Source organism: Tympanuchus pallidicinctus, unplaced genomic scaffold, assembly GCF_026119805.1.
Source record: "Tympanuchus pallidicinctus isolate F22 unplaced genomic scaffold, pur_lepc_1.0 scaffold1, whole genome shotgun sequence".
In the NCBI taxonomy this organism is placed as follows: Eukaryota; Metazoa; Chordata; class Aves; order Galliformes; family Phasianidae; genus Tympanuchus; species Tympanuchus pallidicinctus.
Window position 1 is genome coordinate 71,226,817 of NW_026294618.1, and position 26,568 is coordinate 71,253,384.

Genomic DNA, 26,568 nt, shown 5'->3' on the forward strand with positions numbered 1-26,568 from the left:
GAAAATATTTGTTGTGTATTCTTGCACAATTAGGTTGACATGATACTTTGTATTTTTTCTTAATATTTTATTTTCTAATAAGATTTCAGATCTGCCACAGGCTCATTTTTCCACAAACATCTTCTTCCTGTTGCTGTCCTGTTATACTTTATCACTCTTCACTTAAAATGTGTTTAGCATATGGTTTTACATGTGTGCAGCAAACTAATGATTACTTGAACAAATGCCCTAATGGAAGAATTGATACAGAATGCAAGAACTGGTTCATCTCTAATCCAATACTACCATGTTCCTGGGGACTGGCTGTAAATTCACCTGTGTGAGAGATTCAACAGAATTTATTTCAAAGAGCAGATGGGGCCAGATCACCACAGGGCAGAAATGGCTGCAGAGCATGAATCTGTGCATGGTCGTGGTGCTGATGTGTGCTAATTGGGAAACCTGCAGTTCTTTTGCTCTATTGAATTTGCAGCCAAATTCACACCTGTCTGGGCATGGGGCACTGAGCTTCATGGCATGGTCTTAGGCTGCTGAAACCTGCCCTGGGGGCCACGTGGGGAGACCCCAGTCCCCTGGGAGCCAATCTTCTGCCTCATTCCTGGTAGTGGCAGATTTCAGGCCAGGAGATCAGCCTTTGGGTTTGTTTTGCACCTGCCTCTTAGGTTTACAGCCCTGCTCCTGCTTGTCACCTCTGCCCAATTGCTTTTATGCGTTACTGCTCCTGCCAAGATTTCCCTGCTTGTATAGGAGAGAAGATATTACATGTTTTCTTAAAATAACTGCAGGTGAAGGTTTTAATGCACGTTGCAGGCACAGAGGGGACAAGTGGCTGCAAGTACATGTGAGAAGGACCTGTTTTCTTTGCAACTTAGTGTGCTGAAATAAAAATTGTTGACTACTTTCCCATGTCACAGTTCAGGCAGAAGGTTGGAAGTCTGAGATTAGTTTAAGTGAGTTTAACTTCCTGAAATTGGATTTTTCCTGTTAACCAACTTTGGTTGTACCTGTTTGGTGGGTATAAAGCAGGAGGATAGGTTAAAAGGAAAAAGCATATAATAAGAAATGATGTGTTAACAGCTAGAAAATGGAGCTTAGAAGAAATTTTTATAAGTGCTGTGTGGAGTAATGCAAGTATATTACAGCATTTTCAATTGCTGTGAAACTGCACAGCTTTGCTCCAGCTTTCTGGTCGTCTGTGTCAATCCCAGCAGCCAGCTGATCTATCAGCTCTATCCCTCCTTGCCACTTGCCCTCAGTAATTGCACTGGGCTGGACTCTTCATGCAGTGCACTTGGTGGGATGCATTGCCTTGGCCTGTGATTAGCCAGCAGTTGTTATCTCTCACCAAGCCTGTGCTGTGAAATTCTGTTGGCATGATACCAAGCAGCAGAGGAGATGGTGGCATTTCTAAGTGACAGAATTACCATATCTTCTACAACTGCTATTGAGATCCTCCATGAACAGAGAAAGATGCACAGAACCAATAGACATTAAAAATGCAGAGGAATTGTAGTGTATCTTCTCCAACTGGCCTCCTTTTATCCCTTCCCTTTCTCCTTCCCCTTTCCCCCTTCCCTTCCCTTTTCAGTGCAGACCTTCCACTAAGAATTCAGTCTTGGGGTGAGATAATTAGCTGCAACAAAGTTCAAAGGAGCACTTTCTGGGGAGTTACTGAGTTTTCTTTCTCCCTATCTCTGATAAAACAGAGAGAAAATACAGAGAGAAAAGAAGAACATTTCTCAAGGACAGTAGACTGAAACATTAGTATGTGGAAAATACAGACTTACACAGCTACCAGAGAGCAGTAAGAGGGCAAGACAACTGCTAGTAGGGGAATTACCCTGTATTCCTCAGCAGTGCTTGTAATCACCATGTCTGAAGCCACTAACAGCCAGATTTGTGTCCACCAGAACAAACTATCCTGGAACAAAAAACTTTGAAATGGAGTCATAAGTTAGATGAGCATATATCCCTTTTCCTCCATTTCCAGTTTGGAATCTGGTAACATCAGCTGGTATTTCTGCCTGTGAGCAGCCCCAGGCTGTGTGACCTTAATGGGGACCTTGGGGGCTGGCAGCCGGTGTGAGAAGATGTGGATGGATTGGCTCTCTCCACAGATGTGATTCACAGAAGATGGTGAAGGAGGAGCAGACATTACCCAAAGACCCACTGAAGAGCTGAAATCTGAGAAATGCTGGTTGCTTGTCAAATGAACAGAAGTAATGCCACAGTGTTCTTATTGTTTGTTTCTAACGAAAACCTCTGTTGAGATGAAATGGATGCTCACTGCTTTGTGATAGTATTTGTGGCTGCTTTGTATTTTCTGTCAGACACGCAGAATGTCAAAAGTACATTTTCACAACTGAGAATCATTAGGTTTTGACAGAACTAGTTTGCTTAAGGACAGTAAGGGCAGGTAACTGTCATTGTGATGGGCAGCTGATTGTCTTCTCATTGGAAGAAATACAGTTTACTCATCTCGAAGGGAGAAAATTACGGCACTGGATTTTCTTTCTTTCTAAAAGGCCCAAGGGAAACCCTGTGGGTGGTGGGAGCATCGCAGCGCCTGTCACACCCTGTGCTGCCTCTCCCCTCCTCTCTGGCCTCAGCATGACAGAAAACATCTCACCGGAAAGATCACCATGTTTGGACTTTTGTTACAGCGATTCAGCAATCTATTTGTTGCTGTCTTCTAAAATGCCCTTCCTACACCATGATTTAAAATACTGTGCTTTTTGCCTGGTTACCAGAATTGCTATGTTTTTCTGCAAGGCAAAGGTTTTCCAAGCCAGATTAGGCCAACAAAGCACTGCTTTATCTGCATGCTTTGGTAAAAGACTGTATGCTGAACAACTTACTGAGGGAGACAGCTTCTTCCAGAGGCCGGGTGCTGTGCCCTGAGGAGAAGGACACCATTACTGGGTGGAATAGGCTGCTCTCCTGCAGTGTACACTGTCTTTAATGTGGCTTTACTTTGCTGATGAGGGAATCTAATGATTTAATATAACCTTCCACCACACAAAGCTAATCAAAATGAGGTCAGAAGACAAAATTAGTCTTCTCATGTTACTGAGAAGGAACAAAAATATCACTGACTTGCATGACACATGACCAAGCACTACAGAGAAAGACCTGTCAGTGTTTTCCTTTTTGCAGGAAAGAAAAAAAAAAAAGGCAACTTTGAGCACATATAATTATTTTCTAAATCACCTTAGAACACGTCTTTATTTTAAGAAAGGTAATTTTAAGAAGCTCAGTGATGTCGAGGTGAGAGGTATTACTAGAAGTGCTGCAGCCAGGTGGGCGAAACAACAACTTCACTTTCAGCTCCCAGATAAAGCAATCATCTGGGCTCACGCATTTATAGCATACCACGTGTGCAGGAGCCTGGCACTTTGCAGAGAAGGAAGATGTAACTTGGGTGCTTGGATAGGCCTGGTGTCTGCTGTAGGATCAACCCAGCACTGATGGAGATCCATTTTATCTATCTTGTGATAAAGGCAGTCTAAGGATTGCAAAAGCACTGCTTTGTTGGCCTGTCTGAGCTACTGAAGGTGAACTCTCCAAGGCCCAGACTTCTTCACCAGCTGAAGTTTTAATGGTCTTGCTTAATACAGAAGCAACCAATATGAGCATCAGCTGTGGGGCAAATTTGTGGTCTCTAAAATAGCCTGGTTCTACCTCCTGAGAGCACTCGTGTTGTGCTGCCCAAGTAACCTTCAGCTGCTGCACAGGTAATTATTATTATTATTTTTTTTTTGTCTGTTTTACAATTGTTATTTAATGTAAATACAAACATTGAAGCAAGTTGTTGATTATCTCTGCAGTACAATTTTTTTTTTCTTGTCAGTGTGAAAAAACCTTGCAACAGCAGAGTCCTGCTGAGGGAAGGTGTTGCAAAGTAGTAATTAATTAGTCTAATTGAAACAAGGTTGGATTTAATGGCTCATGGAGGGGTTGGTGGTAGGTGGAGCTGTTATCACTAATGGTAAGCTGGTGGGCACGCTTGGGGGTACCTTGTGGTCAGCTAGGTAACCAAAGTGTGGGCTGCTTGTTTTTAGCAACCTACAAGTCCTTAGGTCTATGGGAATCAAGAAGTCTATGGGCTTTTTTAGAACGTTTGACCAAAGCTGTAAGGAAAATTGGGGATTTACTAAACCATGAGTTAGTCTCCATTTTACCCCAGTAGAAGATAAGGCAGTGGCTGGATTTAGTTCTGGAGCATTCCCTTGTTGAAATGTTATGTGACTCTTGATATTTTTTTTCTTTAGGATCTCAGAGCTTGGATTCTGTCCTTGGAGTGTTAAAGCTCGTAAGTGTGTGTGTGCATGCATACAGCTATGTATTTTTAGCCTTGTTTTTTTTACCTGAAACTTACTGTCAGCGTGCACGACATGTCCATAGTTTTTTAATCACTTGAAAATCTTCTGACAGGTCTTATGTTTCAGCGGTACAATGAATATGGAATGTGGTATTTGTCTTCAAAGCATCAAAAAATATCTCGTTATTCTGAGCTGGACATCTCATCAAATGGTAAGGTTATTCACTTATTTATTTTGCTTCCTAAGATTTGATTGTTTCTTGTGGTGGAAACAGTTACTGAGTTTTGTGTTTTGCCTCTTTAGAAATGCTATAAACTAAAACATTATGGAGATTGCTTTTCTGGAGAGTAAGCAGGACACAGAATGGAAGAAAACAAGTGAAAGAAACATTAGAAGTTATCGGCTCACTTGTGAGCACAAAAGTAGATGGAACACTTCAGCCAAAATGACAGCATTTTGGTCTGCCAGGGTGAGAATTGCGCCAGTGCCTGGATCCACACATGTTCTGTGCTGGCTTCAGCTGGTTGCTGCAGGCACATAATTGAAGAGTATGTGCGTAAGCACAACAGAAGAACACGTGTTAAAGCTCTTGTTTCTGTTTGTTTCACCTTACCTAGTTCAGGACCTCATGCAAGTGGCAGCTGTACAAGTCTTGATAAAAACTTTGATGTAGACTCAGCCTTTCAATCATTCGTGCTTTCTACAAGGTGGGACTGGCAACCACCCAACTCTTTTTGGGGTCATGTCAATGTGTTTGTATGCTGCAGAGTAGAACAAATCTCAGCAGGATTGCATAGACATTACTGCAATGCGAATACTGAATTGTAATTACACTAACAAGCATAAAAATGCAATTGATGCTCTTTCACTGGAAATTGGAGCTCAGTGGGGCCTGTCCTCTGCATGCACATCATGCAACTGCGATAGCAGGACCAATCTTTCTGTAAAAAGAGGAGGGAAAATGAATATTCAAAGATTGTTTTAGTTAAGCTGGTGCTGCTGTGGACTCTGTTCTTTCTCTTCTTTTTTGAAATGCAAATTTTTACAAAGCAGAGAAATCAAGAAATGAATCAATGGGTTTCTCTGGGGTAGGGGGAACTTTAACTTGTTTTTTTGGAGCTGTGTTCTCTTTAAGAATTTTTCTGTGGGAAGAGCGGTATTCTTTTGGAAGGAAGGTTGTACAGAAAAGTACATATATCTGGAAGCAAACAAGTTGAACTACCGCGTTCCCAGCTGTAAGCAGCTAAAGAGAAGCCCAAACTTGGGGCAGGGAACACATGGCTGATTCACTGTGAAAGGCAGCATTTTGGAAATGCTTATTCTATTCATCTCAAACAAGATTTGTGCACACCTCTTCTGTGTCTGGCTGTATTACGTTTATGTGGTTCACCTGGCCTGGCTCTTCCTGAGGTTAGTAAACTTGCTGCATGGTAACTGTTGGGTTGTGGCCTGAACCACTGATTGAGCTCCTGAGGAAAGGACCCAGTCAGCCTTGGGAGCACAGGTGAAGGCAATTCAGCTGTGTGACTGGAAGGGGTGGAGCCTGGCTGCACCTCTCTTAGACCTCATTTAAGGGCTGACTGCCGCTAGGGGAGGGTCTCTGGTTGGAGTTTTTCCCTGTGAGCCTAGATCTTCAGGTAAGCACTCTTCCTTTGTAACATCTTTCTGTTCATGCTGGTCCTTTTGTTGTTGCACCTCCTGTATCGCCATTCCACTGCATTGATCTTTCTGATTGTTACATGCTTCTTCTATTTTGATGTATAAGAATATTTACTGTAGCTAAAAGGGAAAGTCAGATGATGTCGGAAGTGAAGAGGGATGTTTGCTGAATTCTTTGACTTGTCTTTTGTAATCCTAAAAAGAAATACATAAGAAAACCCAGTCTTTTTTTTTCTTCCTGTCTAATTATTTACCCTTAACAGTGAATGCTGTTTAAAACATCATGACATCTGCTCTTACCTATAACTTTGTATCAAAAAGGACGAAGTCTATTCTCTTGGCACTCCAGAGATGTCAGGAGACATCCATAGAACTATATAAAATATAACAGTTGTACTAATTTGTACTAAGCTAATAAATGTTTAAACTAATCCATCAACTTTCAGTTATGTGATAGCTAGAGAGACTCCAATTTGGCATAATTTGTCTATTTCATATTCTTAAAAAACAAAAATAATACATACTATGTACAAACAATACATAGTAAACAAGGTAAAAATGGTGGTTAGAAGGATTGATTTTTGTCAACGTCTTGGACTAGCATTGCATAGAGTATGTTGATAGTGGATAGGGATTCATTAATTGCTAATTATGCCTTGAGACTGTTTTGAAAAGAGATTATTTGTTCATGGAGGAATTGGCCATGCTGACTTTGTTTTGGGAGAGGTTGTGTTTCCTGATGCTTAGAACCAGTAGCAAACTCTTCTAAAGTTGTCTTCCTATTCAAGGTCAGCCTGATGTAATGTGATACATTCCCTAGAGTGGTAACAGTAATACTGGAAAGCAAATGTGTAAGCTGTTGAGCGATATGTAGCTGTGGGTATTGTAGCCAGCACTAGAATGATGTTCTTCAAACTGTTGTGGATTTGAGGGAATATAATGAACTGTCTTAGCAGCTCAGGAGAACAGCCTTATTTAAACAACACCCTGAACGTTATTACAGCAAGTACATGCCAAACTGGATTCAAACCTTTTCCCCAAAGGGGGAAGAAAGGTGGGGGAATTAGTAGGTCATTTTTTTAGTGTACGTATAGATCGTGAGTCTTGTTTGTCTATTGCAAGCTGGAAAATGTTATTTTTCTAGAACATAAAGCAAAATCATAAAACTGGGGTGCTGTGAAAGTCTTGTGACCTTGGTAAGGTTATATTCTTCTAAAGCATGGCTCTGTTTTAAAAAAAAAAAAAAAAAAAAAAAAAAAAAAGGCATATAGACATTCAGGTCTCATAAGATAATCCAAAATGTTATTCACAGCATCTAGAAGAAACACTTCAGCTGATATCTGGAGTATCCATCCATCTGCTGGGTGTACAGGCACAGCAAGTGGGGGCGAGGTGCTGAGGTGTCTCTGTTGGTCTTAGCTGCAGTCATCCACCCACTTGGCCACTGGGAAGGACACTTCTGCCTCTGGATTTAGAGGAGTCTTTGTCTCTTCTTTGCAAAGAAGAGGCAGAGGACTGAAGCCTTTCCCCTGGTTGTTCTGTGGTCCTGCTGCTTCTACCAGACAGAAGGATTTTCTGAGACACTGAACAGCATTGCAGTGCCCTCCTTCCTCAGTTTCTGGTTTCTTACTTCACCTTTTCTCCCCTAATGATAAGGTCCATTTATATGAAAGCATGCTCTGTGCATAGCAATGCAGAAACTGGAGGAAGAGCCACCTCTGATATGTGGGTAACTAATTCTGATAAAATCAGTATTCTTTTTCTGTTGTTGAAACTTGTGATTAAGGATTTCATTCCAAATCTCTTTGGGCAATTTGCTTCATTCAGCCTATTGCCCAGGACCTCCAGGCACACACCAGTGGCCAATTTGTAGTCTATGCCAATTAGCACACTGAAGTTTATCCCATTAGAGATGCAGCCTGTCACCAGAGGAAGACAATGTCTCTACAATTCTATTTAATGGTGATACAAAAAGAACACAGGGTACTGCTTTGCCTTCCTCTGGGTTAATCTGCCATCCATCACTTGTCTTTAATTTATCTGGGTGATTGCTATACATCTTAGTGCTGAGACCAACTAAGATCCAAGCTTCTCAAAGATACATTTTGGAAAGAGAGAAGATAGTAACAGGAATTACTTTTGGGAAATAGGTAAACTAAAATAGGGAAAGGCAACTATTGTCATAAAAACAAAGAGAATTAGGACTAAAATTTAAAGTAGGAGCGTGTGGTTTTGGTTGCATAGGTTGTAGGTTCTCATGGCTACAACCATTTTGCTGCTGCTCTCCTGCTTGTGGCTGCCAGACGCATGTGTTAAATCTGAGTTTTGCAGCGGTAAAGGGCATCTCTTCATCTCTGGAGGTGATAATAATAAGCATTAATCTCATACCTAGCTATAGGGAAATTTAGTGATGGCTGAGCTTTTAACAAATATCTGGGTTAATTTAGTGATGGCTGAGCTTTTAACAAATATCTAGGTTACTGAAGATTTGAGGGTAGGTTTTATTTTGCATATTCTTCTTTAGGAAACTTGGTGCCTTCGTGCTATAGACAGTATTTTTGTTGGGTTTTGGTTCATGGGTGCTCCTTTGAGTAAAGTAACTCTTGTTCTTTGCCTTGAACAGCCTAGGAAAAAAAAAAAAACTTTTCCAAAATTTCATTTCTCCCTTCACATGCACAGAGCATGTGGAAACACTGCCCTGGAGAGCTGAAAGCATAATGGAGTTGCATTCTGAAGAGATGTAAATGCTGTTCTAGCACTGTGCACTACCCTGACTGTAATAACATAGCTGGTTTAAACACGAGCAAAAAAGAACTTGTGTTTAACAACCATTGACGTAAGGTATAACTGAATGTTTAATGCCACTGTGAAGGTTCTACAAGACTAACTTAGTTGTGTCCTCAGTTATCTTAAGATAACTAATATATACAACTGTTTTTAAAATATGAGCAAGTATTTTGATTTGTGAGGGTTTTCAATTATTTTAAATCAGTTATAGAGCATCTGCAACTAGTTTAATAGGAGTTACTTCTGTGACTTTCTGCTATTAGGTAGAAGTAAAATTCACTTCTTTTTTTTTTTGCCAGAACTTCACAATGCTTTTAGCTTCCTCTTCAGCCTTCAGTAACAGTTCAAAAGTCTGTGGACTTTCTTGTAGCAGTTGTACAATGCTGGTAATAAAAGTTATGTTAAGTCTTAGTTTGAGTATTCTGGGAGGAGCATCTAGAAAGGTATAATTGGAAAGTCTGCAGTAATGTCCTGAACCAACTCTTTTACATTTGGTGCATCTCATCCATTTGCCATGATTCTTGCCTTGTGTGAGACAGGACCTTCTCCAGTGATGTGCCAACTCAGCTTTGTGGAGAACGATGTCTCTAGGGTTGAATTCTGGTTCAACTTAGAGCTCATCCATACTTTTAAGGCCTGTCTGGTGCTTTGGTCACAACACTAGAACTCAATTGCAAAGAAGTTTTTTGTGTAAACGTGAATTTCCTTGGCTGTTTGAGATGTTTTAATTCAAAACCACCGAGTCATCTTAATAACTTTGTAACAATTTTTTATTTATTTATTTTTTTTTCCTCTTCTTAGGAACCTCTACTTGATTTTTCTCAGTCTGCTGAAACCAGACTTTGAAGTCTAGGGGTTTCCTTAGGGGAAGCAAATTCTTCAGTCAAGTCTCCAGAGGATGATCCTCTTGGCAACTTGGAACTAACTCCCACTTGTTGCAGATGTGGGCATAAAAGCAAAATTGGGAGAGAGGAATTCATCATTTCACAGTTCTTTAATTCTTAAAGGAAACCTTGCCTCTCCAGATATTTCCCAAAGCTTACTGAAATTCAGGTTCTTTTAAGTAGAGTTTTCAGTTGGCTGATAGCATTTCTTCCATGTCCTGGCTGGAGCACAGGACTCAAAGTTGAAGGAATGCAATGTACAGCACCATTTTTAGGTGCAGTACTTGACTCTGCTCCCTTTTTGTTCACTCTAAAGTTTGTAAATGACAGGTCATGAGCCAACAGCACAAATGCATCTGGCTAACACACAGAGGATCTTGAAAGCAGTATGCACTTCTAGCACCCATCAGATCACGCAGTGTGCTATCATGACTTTCCCTTCTTAGTATCTATTAAAGAGAATCCTCTGGGTAATCCTTCAGAGATAATGAGTAGAATGATGGTAGTCATAGAAACTGCTGCTTAAGTATCTGTGTTTTGCACAAACTCTAGGGGATATCTAATTAGACAAGTGATGGAAATCTGTTTCAACCCTGTAAGAAGGCCTGTACTGTGGAACCACTGCCATTTTCTTAGCTGTGAGCAATTTTGCTGTTCAAAAATGGTATAAATATATCTGATCTTTAAGTGGGCTTGCTGATACTGAAATGGGGGAAGTTTTAAATATAGGGCTTATCCTCTGTTGAAAAACAGCTTCTGGATAACTCAGAATTGAGGATGAGAAAGAAATCAAGATAACTGTAGAAGTAGATACCTAACACATACACGCTGTATCATAAATAGGCTCTGTTAAGCAATTGTTGAGTTCAAGATATTTGCTTGAGACTGCTTTTTGAAGTGAAAGTTCAGAGCTGTTTCTCTGCCAACTGTAGGGCTGTTGGCTGTGCCCCCTTACAGCTTTGGGTTTGGAGAACTGCTTCCCATAAAACATGTGAAAGTTAGAAGATTCTGCTTGAGGTACATGGAAGCACTATCTGGCACACCTTATGAGTGCTCTACCTACAATGTCTTTGAAATTTTGGGGGTCTTGTAGCAGCAAAGTTCAAAAAAATGATGTGTTTAAGGCCTGTGTTTGTTTCCATATGACCTTTGTTATAGAGATGTGCATATGTTGAGCAAGAGTCACCTTATGTTATAAGGAAATCTTTTTCTTCTCCAGGCATTTTTCTTTGGCAGTACTAATGGTTAAGGTACATTTGTGCTCCTGGAAACTATATGTAAAATTAGAAATAGTAAGTATATTCAAATGCTAGTATTTTCAGGTATAATCCATATACTGTTTACTTCTAATGATATCACAGAAGTCTTACTGGCAGATAAGAATATTTTTTCCTGTGGTTAAAGCAGTGACTGGCATTACCTTGACTGCAGTTTCTGGATTTTATTTTGAAAGTGATCCTCTAGCTCTCAGTGCAAATTGTACTGAAGTTCTGCGTGTGTGTGATGCTTTTTTCCTTCTTCTTCTTTTTCCTTCTTCTCTATTAAAATTATTTGTGAAATACAATCCTATGAATCTGGGCTAGTAGTTATGATTACTCAAATTTATGAAGACACTTGGTAATTAAGGCTCAAGATTTCTAAGTCTTTATATATATAAATAAATCATATTCCTTGACTTACTAATATTTCTTTTATCAGTTTCTTGCAAATGTTTCTCAAACTTCTGAATTCTCCCTTCACTTATTTAAAAAAAAAAAAAGTGTTTGCCTCTGCCCAATACCCTCTAGCTTATATTTCTTAACCAACCATCTGCTCTGCTGATCATTGAATACGACTAGTTTGCCTTCTCTACCTTGGTAGAGCCTTTGTACCATGAAAAATATGTTCTGAAAGTTTAAAATAAGGAATACGGAGGTAAATTCAGAGTGTTGCAGTCAACAGCTTTGTCCAGGTGGAGGCTGGACACAAGTGGTATGCAATAGTAGTCTGTCTTGGGACTGGTGCTCTTCAATTCTTCAATGTCTTTTTCAATTACATAGTTGATAGGATCAAGAGTACCCTCAGCAAATTTGCTAATAACAGCATTTGCTGATGAATGGTGCAGTTGGCACAATAGAAGGGAAGAATGATGCAGAGGGACGTGGACAAGCTTGAAAAGTGGGCACATGAGAACCTAATGAGGTTTAACAAAGTCAAGTGCAAGGGGTTGCCTTGGGTTGAAGCAATCTGAGATGTGACTACAAAGTGTGAAAAGAACTCATTGAGAGCATTCTTGCTGAGCTGAAGGTTTTGGCGCTTTTGCAGTATTTAGAGATTATTTTTTTTTTTTAATGATTTCTTTTAGTATCTCTGAAAAAATCTATTGCATCTTGCACCCCATTCTTCTGCAAGTACTTTTGTGCTTTCTGAACTCTCTAGTTAGGAGTTTCAGTTCTTTTAAATTTTTAAATGATTGCCACTTAAAGAATTCCAAATTCCTCCCAGGGGCTGCTTTACCAGCAACTGAAAAGCTGTAATGCCTTCTTGCTTTATCCATAAAAGGCACCTTTTCTCCCCATAATCTATACAGAGCATAAGCTTTTGGGCTGAGGCTTTGGGTAATCAGCTTGGATGACGTCTCCAATTACTGCAGGTTTAAAGATTGTACAAGATCACCAAAATTTTTCAGGTCTCATTTCTGCAGTAACTTGTTTATTAGTTAATGCGCTACTTGCAACAAAGGTAGATTTTAAATAGCACTTCATTAGTTGCATTGTAACAATCAACTACCTGTAAACTGCACTATCATTCTTTGAAGAAAATTAAAACAAAAACCTACACAATTCTTTTTCTCTCAGCAATGAGGATGGATCTTTTCAGGAAGAAATCAGAAGTACACAAATCTTGAGTTGGTTCAAGCATCTCAGTATTCCCTTTGCAGCTTGACTTGATTATAAGATTTACACAGGACTGTAGGTCTTTGTGATACTTAATGAGTTTTGGAAAAGCAGCCTGTGTGTAAGAATAGTCTGAAAAGGTTAGGCAGTTGACATTTAGGGAGGCAGCAAATAACACAAGTTGATAATGTCAAGGAGCTAGTGCAAACAGCCTTTGGAGGTCTACAGGTGGGTCCCAGATAAACACTGCAATAACAGGCAACTTCTATTTAAAAATTATGTTTTGGACAGCAGCATTATTTCCTGTTTGCCTGTGAGACTTTCTAGAAATGTCATACAAGAATGGTGATATTTTACATATATTTTTCTTCCTAGCTCTTTTCAGGGGTTGCAGAGTTCTTGAGAACAGTCTGTATTCTCTTCTTTCTTGTTTGTGGGCAGGAATTGTTTGTACAATAGAGCAGAAGTCTTCTGGCTTTTAACCTATCCTCAGATATTTGTGTTGTCCCCACACAGAGAGCTGGTATGTTCTGCAATGAAGAAGGCATCCAAAATTTATTACTGCATTGAATGCTTGTGCTACAGTGTATAGCAGAATAAAACAAACATGATAAAACAAGGAAAACATAGGATGTAAAATGGACTTGAAAACTGAGACCTAATAAGGACCCAATGATTTGAAGGTCTATTGGATACCGCTTTCTTAACATATACCATGAGATTCTGTATTGGTATATAATTTTGGTCCGAAAAGCGATAGCTGATTTCTTGCATCTTTTGATGCAACTAAATGCAAATGTTTGAGGATAACTTCATCATTAAGTAGTGAATTCCCATCTGCCTACTCACTGCATCCAAATGCATTTCCTAGAAGCTGCTTGAGATGAGGAACAGATTATGAGATTTCATAAAATAAAATGATGGATGGAAGGTGTGCATTTGTAAGAGGTGATCAATTATGCCCTCTCAGAAGGCTCTCATGTTTCTGAATACTGACAGCAAGGATGTAGCTGTACCTTCATGGGGACCTATGGATGCTTATGCCTGCCCTGGGCTGTGGTTGGTCACAGAGCTCCATAGATCTGCATCTGGGAGGCTGTGATGTGAGTTTCCATCAGAAAAGAACCTTCATTTTCAGATCTTAGGAATGGTTTTCTCAGAGTTGCAGCTTTCCTAGCCTTTCTGACTAACACTTTTGTCTTGTGGTTGAAGCTTGAGGGCTCTGACTCATTAAGTTGCACTATCACTTTTTGTAATTTGACTTCAAGCACAGCAGAAGAAATCACTTTTTATTACATATATCAGTTCTTGTAACTGCAAACTTGACAGTTACTATATTCAAATCAGTATGGCCAAATAAACCTCCATGACAAAGACAACTTCTGTGCTTGCATTTGTAAACTACCTTGTCATTTAAGCTTGCTGTCTCACATGATTGCTTGCATGTCAGATATCTGGGCACTGCATCTTTTTATTAGTGAAACTATGCATAAATTTATTTATAGCGTACCTATAAGTAACATTCTCTCTGATAGGCAAATACCTATACAGTGTTTACGTGCTAGTTATACATGTTGCTGTGATGTCAAAAGTATTAATGAATTAAAATGTTTCCTGGCACTCTGAAGGAGCACTGTATCAGCAGAGGGGGAAAAAACCAAGTCTTTTAATATGAACCTCTAAAATGCAAAGTTAAACTTCTAGTGTCACAGCATTGCCAGAATGTTAGTTTTGATATTAGATTGCTGCAGTGATTCTGTTTATTGGCTATTACAGACAAATGTGACCTTCTGAAAATCAATTAAAAGTACAACAGAAAAAAAAAAAATCATGAAGCTCTCAAAGAATTGTTTTTAACCAGCTTTTATTACTTGCTTTCTGAAGAGAACAGCAATTGCTTCTGTACTTTGTTTGGCTCCTATGGCAGTGGCTACATCTGGTGCAGAGGAAGAAAATTGATCAACAGTATCCCAGAGGTACAGGACCAGCCACGAGGTATCATACAGCATCATCTCATGACTAGACAGCAGCATACAGGAATAAGTGAGGAAAAATGTAAGCTCTGTCTCTGACAATTTCAGATGCCTTTATTTGTGAAGGAAATTAAGAATTAGGAAGTGCTTTCCTTGCGAAGTATTGTATGAGATGCTAGCAAGATACCTTTGTGTTGAGCAGGAAGATCCAGATCTGAAGGGAGTTCCTTGTCTTGTGCTAGTTGAAATGTAAGTCATTCTAAAAAATGCTAAAAGGACCTTTTTCCAGCCTTGTCCTTATTTCTTTTTGGTATTTGGTCAGTCCATTTCCTCTAGGCATAAATTCATATCCTTCAGTGTTTAGCCTTACATCCTTCATGTAAAGCCTTACAGCACTGCCTCTGAGAGTTGTTAATAATCTTGTGACACAAATCTTCAACTCTTGAATTCTTAATTGGTGTATTAATGTACTCAATACAACTTTGTTTTATCCAGTGTGTACTAGTGTCTGTGTAGGAATCTGTGGAAAAAGAACAGCTAAAGCAAATATGAAGTGGCTTCTGAGGTGTTGTGTGTTGTACAGACTGTGTCAAGCTCTACCAGCTTGCACAGTCTGCCACCTGAAGCAGATATATCCCTTTGGGCAACTTTGGTGTGAGAGCCCCAAGCTAGTGAGCTCTGGGCAACTCTGGGCTTCTTTTTTATTGGTGGTTATTATGTGATCCTCTGTTCTGGAGGATGTGCTCATCCTAGATCCTGTTCTATCCTGGTCAAGGAAATGTTTCTTTCCTAGAGTCTTGGTTCTGTTACCCTTTGCTGAGGGGTGGGGTTAGGCCCTAGGGATTTTTAATTGCAGAAGTGCTTTGTTGGATGACTTAAATCACAGATGCTGGCCTAATTTAAACTTACTGGCGATCCAGAAAACTCCTCTTTATCTCTGTATTACAATTTTTTTGGCTGTTCAGTTTGTTATTTCTGGAGTTCTGAACCTGTGGAAAAACTGTTACCTTTGATGTCTGAATTTTACAAAGCTGTGTTGCATCCCAGCACAAACTTTAATGCTTTACTGGAGGCACAGGACTATACTAAGCAGGATAGAACTGGTCAGCGGTGGCATCTTGTATATTTACGGTCTTTTCTTCATAGCCAGCATCTAAATGCAGAAGAACCTCTGTACTGTTGTCCAGAGAGATCCAGCCTCATTTTGCTGCCCTAAGTGTAACAAGGCACAGAGCTCAGCGTTCAGGAGTTGGGCTTCTGTAGAGCCCTGTGTCTGTTTATGTTTTGCTGTTTTGTCTTAGTTGAGACTGTGGGCTTAGCATTGTACAAAGCCCAGCTGGCTGCCTAATGCCTGTGCCTGACTTGGAAAAAACCTGACACAGCAGTAAGGTTTCTCTTTGGCAGTGAGACAGAAGAGTGTGGGGGAAAGTCCTTGTCAGGAAAGGGTAGCAGAGGCAGCAGATATTAGAGTTGGAGTGTGGTACTTGGCAGCTCCTGTTTTCCCATATGGTATAGTTTCATCACCACAATGATTTGATTGGAATTGGCCATCTTTTAGAAGAAGACAGCTGCACAGGTAGGACATCCTGTGCAACTTACCTTCATGTTCTCTGTAACTATTTTGTATTTTTGTACTATTCGTCACTAAAACTTGATTTCAAAAGTTCATCAGTTCTGGAATTATTTATTCTTCTGATTCCTTCTTGATGATCATGCAGGGCACCTTCAAGGTCCCTTGATACGTACCCTTTCAAGGAGGAACTCTGCCTGGTGGTATTCCTGTGTTGGAAAACTGCAGTGTTTATTGCAGGTGTTGCTGAAGTAATGTTGAAATCTTCCATGGCCTGGCTGCACAAAGAGCATGTCTGGTGCAGGAGCTGACTGCCCTGGGACAGGATGGTTTGGAGATGGAAAGCTGGCTGTCTTGCCCTTTGCAGGGGAATATTTAGCAGGATGAGCATGAGGGCCAGAGAACATCTTGTTTCTTTTGGATCAGAAGTTTCCATAATAAAATTAGTCCCTTGTAGGCAGCTTCAGTGAATACTACTTCTGCTCCATTGAGTACTGTTTTGAGTAATGTTTTGAATCAGGATACAGGAGTATTAGATGTGCTCTATTATCTCCTTGTACTTAACAAATTTTGATGGTTGGATTTTTATTTATTTATTTATTTATTTATTTTGTAGAGAAGTGAAAGAATAGCTTTGTTTTCTCTAACAGTTTCATTTATACAAAGTTCATGATCCTCTTTTTTTTCCAAGCATGACTTATGGGTTATTCTGTGACAAAATATTTCAAGAGGTTTACAAAAAAAAAAAAAAAGTTTCAAAATAAATGAGGAGCTAAAATTTTAAAAGGTCTGTTCCTGTATTTGTTGTGTGGAACTTGTGATGCTTGGTATCTGACTCTTTAGACAGCTCCTGCCGGTTTCCCCAAGAGAAAGATAACTTCAATCCACCCTTACTTGCCTTGCAGAAGAGGCACATAACACAAACATGATGTGAAGTGTCTTGGTTCACTTAATCACTTTATCTATTTCAGCATTAAGTTGAAAGTGCAACTTATTAATTTTACAGTCTTGGGATTTGGTAATCTGCCAAACCCACACAACTCGATTCAAGTTATCTCTCTACGTTGTAATCACTCGGGGGCTCTGGGAGAAGACACAACCTCAACTGAGAAATGATGCTGCTCTTTTCCATACTTAGAGAAGTCGTGACTACTTCCAAAGCCTAGAGTGCTGAAATGCTCCTGGTAGTGGATCAGTGTCAGCAGCTAATGCAAAGCCTGTATCAGGACCTCTTCAGAGAATAGTGCTGAGACACGCTTGCTAGGCACAGATCTTTGGCCACCAACAAATGCCATGTATTCTGACCTTTAGCTCACAAATGTGTCTCTGTTGGCTTAAATTATTTGTGCCTTCTTCAGGGTGATAGTAAAACAACACTAAAAGTCAGTGCTCATTCGTCCTTAGCAAAGCTGATTTTGGCACAGAATTGGATACTCTGTCCATGCAGGCTTCATATGCAGAGTAAATAATGGTGGGCTTGCTAATCAAAGGTGTTTAGAGTGGTCACTGTGGGACAAAGCCAGCTCTCATGCCCCTATCTGACTGTACATCTAGAAAAATAGTGTATTGTTGGAAGATGAACTGAGAGAGTCTGCTTTTCACATGCAGTGCCCTTGCTATGTAGTTCCAGTATATATGGAGGGAGTTGCTCAGTCCTGCTGACCTACTCCATTTGTATTTAATTTAGTTTAGGATCTGTTCAGTAATCTTCCCTAGTAGAGGTGAGGCTGAAAGGTTGGTCATACTTTCTACCATATTAAAAATGAACATGTCATTGTTTTTTTTTTTTGGTTTTTTTGTTTGTTTGTTTGGGTTTTTTTGGGTTTTTTTTTTTTGAGCCTGTTTTTCCCAGAGGTTGCTCACAAGTCATTCTGATCCTGCTGCCTCTGTGTTGAAGCTCAGAATAGAGCTAGGTTTGGCTGTCTGCTACTTTATCTTCAAGCATGTAGGATGTGTCCCCCTTGGGTTCTTCTCCTCCATCTGTCTTCAAGCAATTGTATCACTAGTTTGTCACTGTGAAAGATGATGTGTAACACAAACCAAGGTCCAATTCTCTGAACATGGAAAATCAGACTGTAAACATACAAATATTTTGAGGAGGGGAGCTTGAGCTTTAAGCAAAGAAGCAAGTTGACTCCAATAAAGACTTCAGCTGAACTGCTTCAATTAATAAATGAGCATTGGTTGAAGCATATTTGGATCAGCACTGGAGTACGTGGTTATGTGGCATACTCCCAGAAGTTGCTTCCTCCCACTCAACACTTCTGTTTTAAATAAAGAGCACAATCTGTGTTGTGCCTGTTCTTAATTGTTCTTCAAACACTGAAAATAGTTTTTGTGTGGAAACGTTTCTATTGCTAGTGGCCTTGAAAGAGTTAGCTTGTTTGTGAAAGGCAGAAACAGGACAGAGCTGAGATCAGGGAGCATGCCCCTGGGGGTAGTGCTTAGGAGTCATCAGAAAGGATGGTTTAAGCTAACCTGATCTATGTTTTTTACAACTCCTGAGTAGTTAAGTGGTCCCAAGTGAAATTTTGTGCAGGGGTAAACTGAGAGGGAAATATTCTCTTGAAGAAGGAGAGAAGTGCCTCCCCTTTGGTAGCATTTATATGGGAGGTAGAACATGCACAGAATGAAAATGGCTGGCACATGCCTCTCGTGAGTTTCCCTAACCTCTAATGGATATTGGGAAGAGGATGCACTCCAGGAAAAGACAGACTTTCTGAGCTCTGCCTTTCAGCAAGAGCAGAACATGAGTCTATAAATACTTCAGTTACTAGAGCAATTAAAGTTTGAATATGTGTTTATCGTGAAGGAGTTAAAACAACTAATGATCAAGTCTGGATAGACAATATCATGACTTCCTGTGAAACAGTAATATCTTCCCAGGTGACTTACAGTATGTCTCTGTAGTGGTTGCTGCTTCAGGTTGCTAAGGAACATTAGTTGTCAACATATCTGCCTTCAGTATTTGCTTTTATCTTTGCACTTCATATGGAGCATTTTCCCTCAGTACTGATGCTGACCTTTTTCTTTCCCCTCATTATCAGAGGCAACAACTGTGCTGCGTTTATCAACCCTAAGTCTGTTTCTTCAACACTTGGAAACTAAAATACAGAACTTCTAGCCCTGCTGACACCTAATGATATGGGCATTATGTGCTGTAATACAGTGGAGAATACCTGCTTCAAAGGGAAGGGAGTTCTGATTTTATTTTATGTTGCATGCACATGGATGGGAAAAACCTACAAAACATTGAGTACAGGTAAAATGATATAATCAAAATCACTGAAATCAGTGTCCAAAATGGAGGCTGAGAGGTCTACACTGCTTTGAGATGCTATTACCTTTGCCTATATAATCTGACAAATGTCAGTCCAATTTATATTTTAAGACAAATTCATCTAAATATCTTCCTTTCAATGGCAGATGTGGAGTATAACCTGCTCACCACTGTAACCATTGCTGTGGAATGTTTCCTATCTTCCAGGGTTCTTTGAGATTGTTCTCAGTGCATGGTAATTGTCTTTATGGTGACTGCTGGGTGAATGCCAGCCAACACCTCAGAGAAACAGGAGAGAACAAAGGCCAGCTGGAGACTTGCAATGCTATATGATGCACAGATATCTAGCCTCTATTTTACTTTCCTGTGAAGATTGACACAGAGAGAGCTTGAAGTAATTTAGGCATTTCTGCACACAATTCCTTTCTTTCTCAGTCTTGCAATGTTCTTTAGTTTTCTTGCAATTTTCTTTTGCTCCCTAAATAGCATAAGCTCCTGTTTTGTCATATTTTTTATTTAATGAAGAAAAGATGCCAAAAAGTAATGGATGTTGCACTGTTGAAGTTTTATTTTATGAATTAGTGTTAACAAAGCAGAATAGTTAAAACTGGAAGAAAGAGTTGGCTGAAGAAAAGAACTGGTTCTGAGTTACCCAAAGCAAATTGTTAATTTCCTGGGCAGACAACTGTTCTTTGAAATGGACAGAGATAACAGAAAAGAAAATGCCAGGTTTGTTGAGAATGTGTATCTCTTATCTACCACAAAAGCCCTCAGAAATATAAATGGCTTCAAATCTCCTGAGCTTTCCCAGACAGACGTCCATGCCCCAACTGAGAGGTGAACCTGCAGTTGCTCTTGTGAATTTCTTGATCTCAATTCTGCCACAAGAAAACTAGGAGATCTTGTGTAGCTTTTTGCTAACCTAATACTTCCATGACAGAACCCAAGCACAATAAATCCTTGCTGGCAAAGCTGTCTCAGCTCTGGAGCAGTGGAGTCTGCAGGATCCATGGTCTTTGAGGAGCAATGAAGACCAAACTGCAGGAGCAGAGGTCAGCAACAGTTTTAAAGCTTCTGTTTTGCCATGAAAAATAGATCAAGTCACTTGAGCTGTCAAAATGCATTTTGGAAGCGTGTTATCAGTGCTAACCTGCCTCCTCTTGGAATTAGTTCTTGCTTCAGAGCAGTTTCAAAAAATATGTTCCTGTGGTTTGCAGTTTTTGATGCTGTTTAAAAAGGCTCGTGGGAAACCTCATTCCTCAGACATTGTGAGGAGAACCTGAATGAATATCTCAAAGTAAGACAGAAATATCTATTGCAGGGAATGTGGCTGGAACAGAACTCACACATATAGCATTGTCATCCTTTTACACTGCTACTTGTTTCTTGCTCAGCAGATATTCTAATGCATTGTGTGTCATCTTAAACTGTGCTTTCTAAATCGTGTGATCAACAGACGGATTTTTTTTTTTAAAAGACATTTTAAAGATACAAGACATCAAGACATCTTTCAAGTTGTTTTCATGGTGGATTATAGCATTTTCTTAAATGACGCAATAACGTTTTTCTGAATGGTCGAAAGTAGTTCATACAGACTGCAACTCTATAGAGTAGGTTTTTGGCTTTTGTTCTCTCCACAGTCTCCTTGTATTTTAAGCTATATTCTCCAAGTGTATCTACATTAAATATCCAGTCCTGGTTTCTTGCCTCAGAAAATGGAAGTTTGGATAAACCGATGAGGAAATGAAATCACAGCAGGATGGAAACAGATTTAGTTTCAACTCCGGGAGATGCAGTATCTGATGGAAGCTGAATACTATGTGAATCATCATGATTCAGTAAATAGGATAACAGTCTCCCCCTCTGGGATTTCTGTTCCTGACAGAGCAAATAGAAGCCCTGCTAAGCTACAGTCAAGTGAAACCCAGTCTGTTTGCTCTTGTGTGCAGCAGAAGTGTACCTGCACCTTTACACCTGCAGTGTGTAGTAGGAATAACCTAATCTAATACCGGTCAAGTTTGATCCAAGCATAAAATGCATACTGCACTTCTACCTCATGTCGAGAATTCATTGTGCTGTATGTGGAATGAGTCTGAACAGCCTGTTCCCATAGCAGCAGAAACACCATGTTATATATATGCATGATGATTAAGAAAGCGGAAATCTCTATGTTCCCTATGCACAAACAAGTTTTAGTTACCTGCACCTGGTGAGAGGCGCAGAAAACAGCAGCCTGCTTAGATACAGTTTTGTGCTGTGTTTTTGCTTTTTAGAGCACATAGAATCAGAGATTCAGAAGAGAGGTGACAGAGATAAGTTGGTGAGTTGGAGAGAACAGCTTAAGAGACTCAGAGACAGAGAGCACTCATGCAATGGGAAGAAACTAAAAGGCTATTTCAGACAGCCAAAACTGCAGAAGCAGCTTGCAAGGTGCACAGTGCTACAGACAAATGACTAGGAGGCTGTTCACTGGGAGAAGAGGTGACAAGTCTGCATGAACTGATAGTACTGCTCCAGCTCCCTTGACGTACCTCATCAAGGTGAGGTTACTTCAGAAGTGCGCTGGTTTTAGTGTTGTCTCAAGTGTACTACTATACTCTTTGTTTGTAGGAAGATACATCTCAATTTGTCCAGGGAAAGGATGTGTGGGGAGGTGGAGGGGACAGCAATGGCTGTCCTCTAACAAGTGTCCCCCAGTGAGTTAGATATATGAGTAAAGCTCTAACCTGTCAGAGATGAGGAGCTATCAAGTGGGTTTGAAACCTACCCAAAGTGGAGTTGTTTTCTTTTCTCGACTGCTGTTTGGTAATGTCTTACTTGTTAGTCTCTGCCCTCTGGATGTCACTGTTGTGCTCATTTAGATTTCTCTTCTTCACCGACCTGCTCTGTATGTGATTACAAGAGCTCCTAAGAACTTGGTTTCCCTTCTTCATTGGCCTCACGGGGCCTCTTGGCTGGAAAATGGGAGAAAGTATCTGTCCAGATGATATTGTACAAGCTATTTTAAAGGCAGTTGCTCTTTGAGGATCTTCTGAAACATACTGAAGCCAAGCTCAGTGCCATCTGCTTCAGCCGGAGCATCCTTGGGTTGTCAAGAGCAAGAACTTTGCAAATGCTGCACCAACCCTTCTTGGTCTGGGTCCTGTCTGTGCAATGCTTCACTTCTATCAGGCAAAGAGGTGTCGTGAGATAATGCTGTGGTTATAACGTCTCTCAATGCCTTTACTGCTTTTTCTTTAACTGTCAGAGTTGCTTAGAGGCAGGATCATGTGCAGTCCAGGTTTTCTGCACTGTTTCTGCAGTAGTAGAAATCCCACCTTTGTGTAAGTTACTGAAGTCTGGGCAGGAAAAGACATTGTTATCTTGTTCCTTTGAGTCAGAATAGTTAAGCTATATAGAATAGTTAAGCTCACCACAGCAGAGCCCTTCATGCTTGGTTTCTGTGCTAAAGAAACCAACCCAAAATGACAGGTATGCCACTGCAGATGAGCCCAATTAAAAATCAGACAGAGTGGAAGACAGTGCCGGTTGACAATCCTACTGGGGCAGTGGGGAAAAACAAAGGGAGATTTAGTGCCTAAGAAACTGTGAGCAGTAGGGGAGCAGAAGATACATTTCAAATATATGATTCAAAGGCAAAATCTGTCAGCAAGGGTGCCTAATTTGATTCCTTTTCCCTTCCTCTCTTCATAATGCACTTAAGCAACTGAAAAACTTCCACTGAGATTTTTTTGCACTGAAGAAGGAGGCTGTATTTGGAGTAGCTTTTGACTTGTTTAATTCTTTCTATTTTTGATTTGACCAGCTTGGAGCTGTCACCTTTCGGGGAGACCCCGCTGGTCTCACCTGGTGTGGTCTTTACACTTGGCTCTCAAAATATCTCGTGGGAATTCAAGGCGCTATATAAGTATGGCCAAAAAAAAAAATAAAATGTAGCTGGGAAAGTATGACAGATAATGAACTAGGGTTATGTTAGGACCATTATAATTTAGAATAGATGCCTATAAATAAACTTTGAGTCCGTGTTTTGAACTATGTGTAAGAACAATTGCCACTGTAAATAGTCTTTGTGAGGTGTTTGTTCTTTCCTGATTACATAACATACCTGTGATTATCTCAGAATTACAGTATTTTTTGCTTTTTTTGTATGAAGTAACATTTCCTTTGATCTCTAGTGTTTTGCTGTGTTGCCTAGAGACCCTTTTTGCTTTATAGGACTTCAGACTTCTGTGTTCTTCAAAGCTTTTATCTCCAGTTTCTTCTGCTCTGCCTTGTTTCAGATATATTTAGAAAAAACATTTTAGTTTTCAATTTTTCTAATCCTTGCTGTTGTACTTTAAGAGAATATTAACCAATTAGTTCTTCCCACTGGCTAGCAATGCAATCGATAAACGTATAAGAAATCTCTGAGCCATGTTTTTTCCAGTGAGGTTGTTTTGCATTGATGCCAGCAGGTCTTTTTGTTGTTGTTGGCGTCCTGCTGCTCCCCTGGTTTTGCTCTCTCATTTGACTCAGTGTTAGTGTGACATGTGCTTACTCTTTCCCTCATTCAAGAGGATATGCAAATGGATTATTTCAAGGCTCAAAATAAGACAGGAACATTCTATAAAAGCATCACTCTTGCATTCTATGACCCAAGCCTACTCAGTTTTTTTATGCATTTTGAACTTAATAATATAAAAGTAATCCTTACTTCCTGGAAATGACAGGGGCACTTATTTCGTGTCTGTAGGAGTCTCAAGCTAAATGTTTTGCTGAGATGCATGGCGTGAGAGGGTTTAGCCCTTACGGTATGAACTTGTAGGTCTGTCTATGATCATCCAGCTGGATGCCCTTAGTGCTGTGGGCAGTGCCACAGAAGCCAAAGTAGGTATGGACCAAGGTGGGACTGAAAGGCTTGGTGTTTGTGAGGATGGGATCGAAACCACTGTGCTGTAGGGGTAAATGCAATTAAGAGCAAGGATTGGGATGTTCCAGTTCTTCTGACTGCACTTGCATGGAACAGTCATAATAGTTTATATGTAATGGTTCTTCAATTATTTTATATCGCGTTTCCCGATAAGTTCTCATACAAAGTTTTCTGAGGCCTGAAAATTTTCCTTTGTCCAGCTTCTAACATAGATAATTTTTAAACAAAATAGAAGTCCTTTAAAGGTCAAGGAAGTTCTCTTTTCTGAGTGGCTGTCTGGTGTACTGATTATAATTATTAATTAAACAGTGTAATATTCTGGTCATTAGTTGCAATGATCAATGATCTCCTCAGAGACAGTTGTTCTATTAAAAATACATCAGTAATAAATGACCTTCACTGAAGTTTCTGCTGTAGAATGTACCTAGTAGCTCTGAGAAGTACCATTTTAATCACCTATGTTTCCATCCCTCCCCTCTTGATAGGAATTTACTCTTTTCAGATGCTGTCTACCAGGGAAAAAAAAGGGGCTATGTGACTTGATGTTGCATAGGGTTTTAAATATATTGACAACTTTACTATTCCTCAGTTTTGCTCTGGTAGGAAACGAAATGTACAAAATTTTCCAAACTCTTACCAGCTGCAAAATGTGAAGATACATAAGTTCTGTTAGTGCTAAACTCTGTAAGACTAGCCAACATAGTAATAATCTCTATGGAAGACAGGTCAGAACCTTGTATGCAAAGAGCATTGAGATTTTTTGGGTGGAAAATTTTTCAAATACACATGACTGCTTAAAAAGTCTCTTCAGAAGGAGAAGAAAATATTTGGGATAAATGAACCTCCAGTGCAGCTGTTTTCAAAGTAACTCTGTCCTCTGCTGAGCAGCAGGAGATTATCATCTCGCTCCTGAGACTTCAGGACAATGAAAGAACTATCTTAAATTATTTCTTTCATAAAAGAAAAATCTCAAAACATGAATATATTGATCTGCTGGTACACACAGGGAGAGGAAGACAATGAAGGAGATAATTGTACTTTGAGGTATGTAATGATTTTTTAAATTCAAATTGAGCAGCAGGAGGCAAGCAGGAGATGAGTTTCTCTATGGGTATTCAGCTCTTAAAGCTGAAAATTAATGAATAGCACACAGAAAGTTAGTGGTCAAGAAGAATACTTTGCAAAGTTCAGCATCATACATTTAGCAAAGCAGGGAGACAATTCACAGTCATCTTAGAACCTTTGAGAAGTGGCTATCTGATGAGGTTCATGTCTTAAGAATGCAGGAGAAGTCTTGTACGTAAGTTGATATTGCAGTCATTACATTTCAGTGGTTTCACTGGGCACCCTAAACTCTTCACACCATTTCATCCATACTTATAGAAAACATCTCAGCCCTCTATTTTTTCCTATCAATCTGCAGTGGCACACACTTCAGGATAGTGTTTTTTCTAGAGGCGGAACTGGCAGAAAGATACCATCTTGACCCATTTGTGCCTGTTCCCATGTAATTCAGGTTCTAGTTATTTGGAAAAGTGAAGCATGTTCTATAGGACTTCCTCTCAAATCTTCCAATTAATAGTTGATTGGTCCCAGCTGAGTGAATATGGAAAGAAATGCAGGGGGTTTTTTTGTTTTTGTTTTTTTTTTGGCAGAACACTTTACCTCTTCCATTAAAATGTTCATGAAAGGTGGGGAAAGAGAGAATTGCGCATTAAAACCCCAAGTTTTCTAATTTGCTGGCAAAAGAGGGAAAGAATTTTAAATAAATTTAATGGACAAGAGCTCTAACATAGACTTCCTATTTTTATGGATGCCACTAAAATACAATCAGCAATAAAATAATGAACTCCAGTACTTCCATAGCAAAGCAAAATTTTGTTTGTTTATTCCTTCACATATTGAATGAGCATTTAGTTATGGTTAAATATGAACAAAGCAGATCTTCACATATGAGAGTTTATTTATTTATTGCTAACACTTTCATAATTAATGGAGTTTCATTTATTTGAGCCAGTGACTCAGTCGCCCAGGAGAGTGAGAGCTGTCATTTGTGCTGCGTTCTCTGTCTCCAGAAAGCACAAAGCAGAGAGGGGAAAGCTCATGCTGGCTAATGCTGAGGCCAGTCCAGCACTGCAGATGTGAACACTTAAGCTGAATATCTTTGAGCAGAACAGCCTCTCTGAGGAGGAAAGAAAATCTATTTAAAATCTGAAATGGAAAAACCCAGCAGCAATCAATCAGAATAGGTAATAAGAAACAGACTTTGTAACTAAATCTAAAGGAGGAAAAAGGGAGGGGTAATTCC

The 26,568-nt window shown here is 39.8% G+C and overlaps 1 long non-coding RNA gene across 2 annotated transcripts in view; it reads left to right on the forward strand.

Annotated features, from left to right (window-relative positions):
• Window positions 1-617: 617 nt before the first annotated feature.
• Window positions 618-26,568, forward strand: part of LOC128084189 (uncharacterized) — a 58,443-nt gene continuing 32,492 nt past the window's right edge. The window contains exons 1-3 of one of the 2 annotated variants that reach the window (XR_008208374.1): window positions 618-3,734; window positions 4,272-4,312; window positions 4,435-4,533. This is a non-coding gene — a long non-coding RNA (uncharacterized LOC128084189). The remainder of the gene's footprint in view (window positions 3,735-4,271; window positions 4,313-4,434; window positions 4,534-26,568) is intronic. The other variant, XR_008208375.1, reaches the window with a different exon arrangement.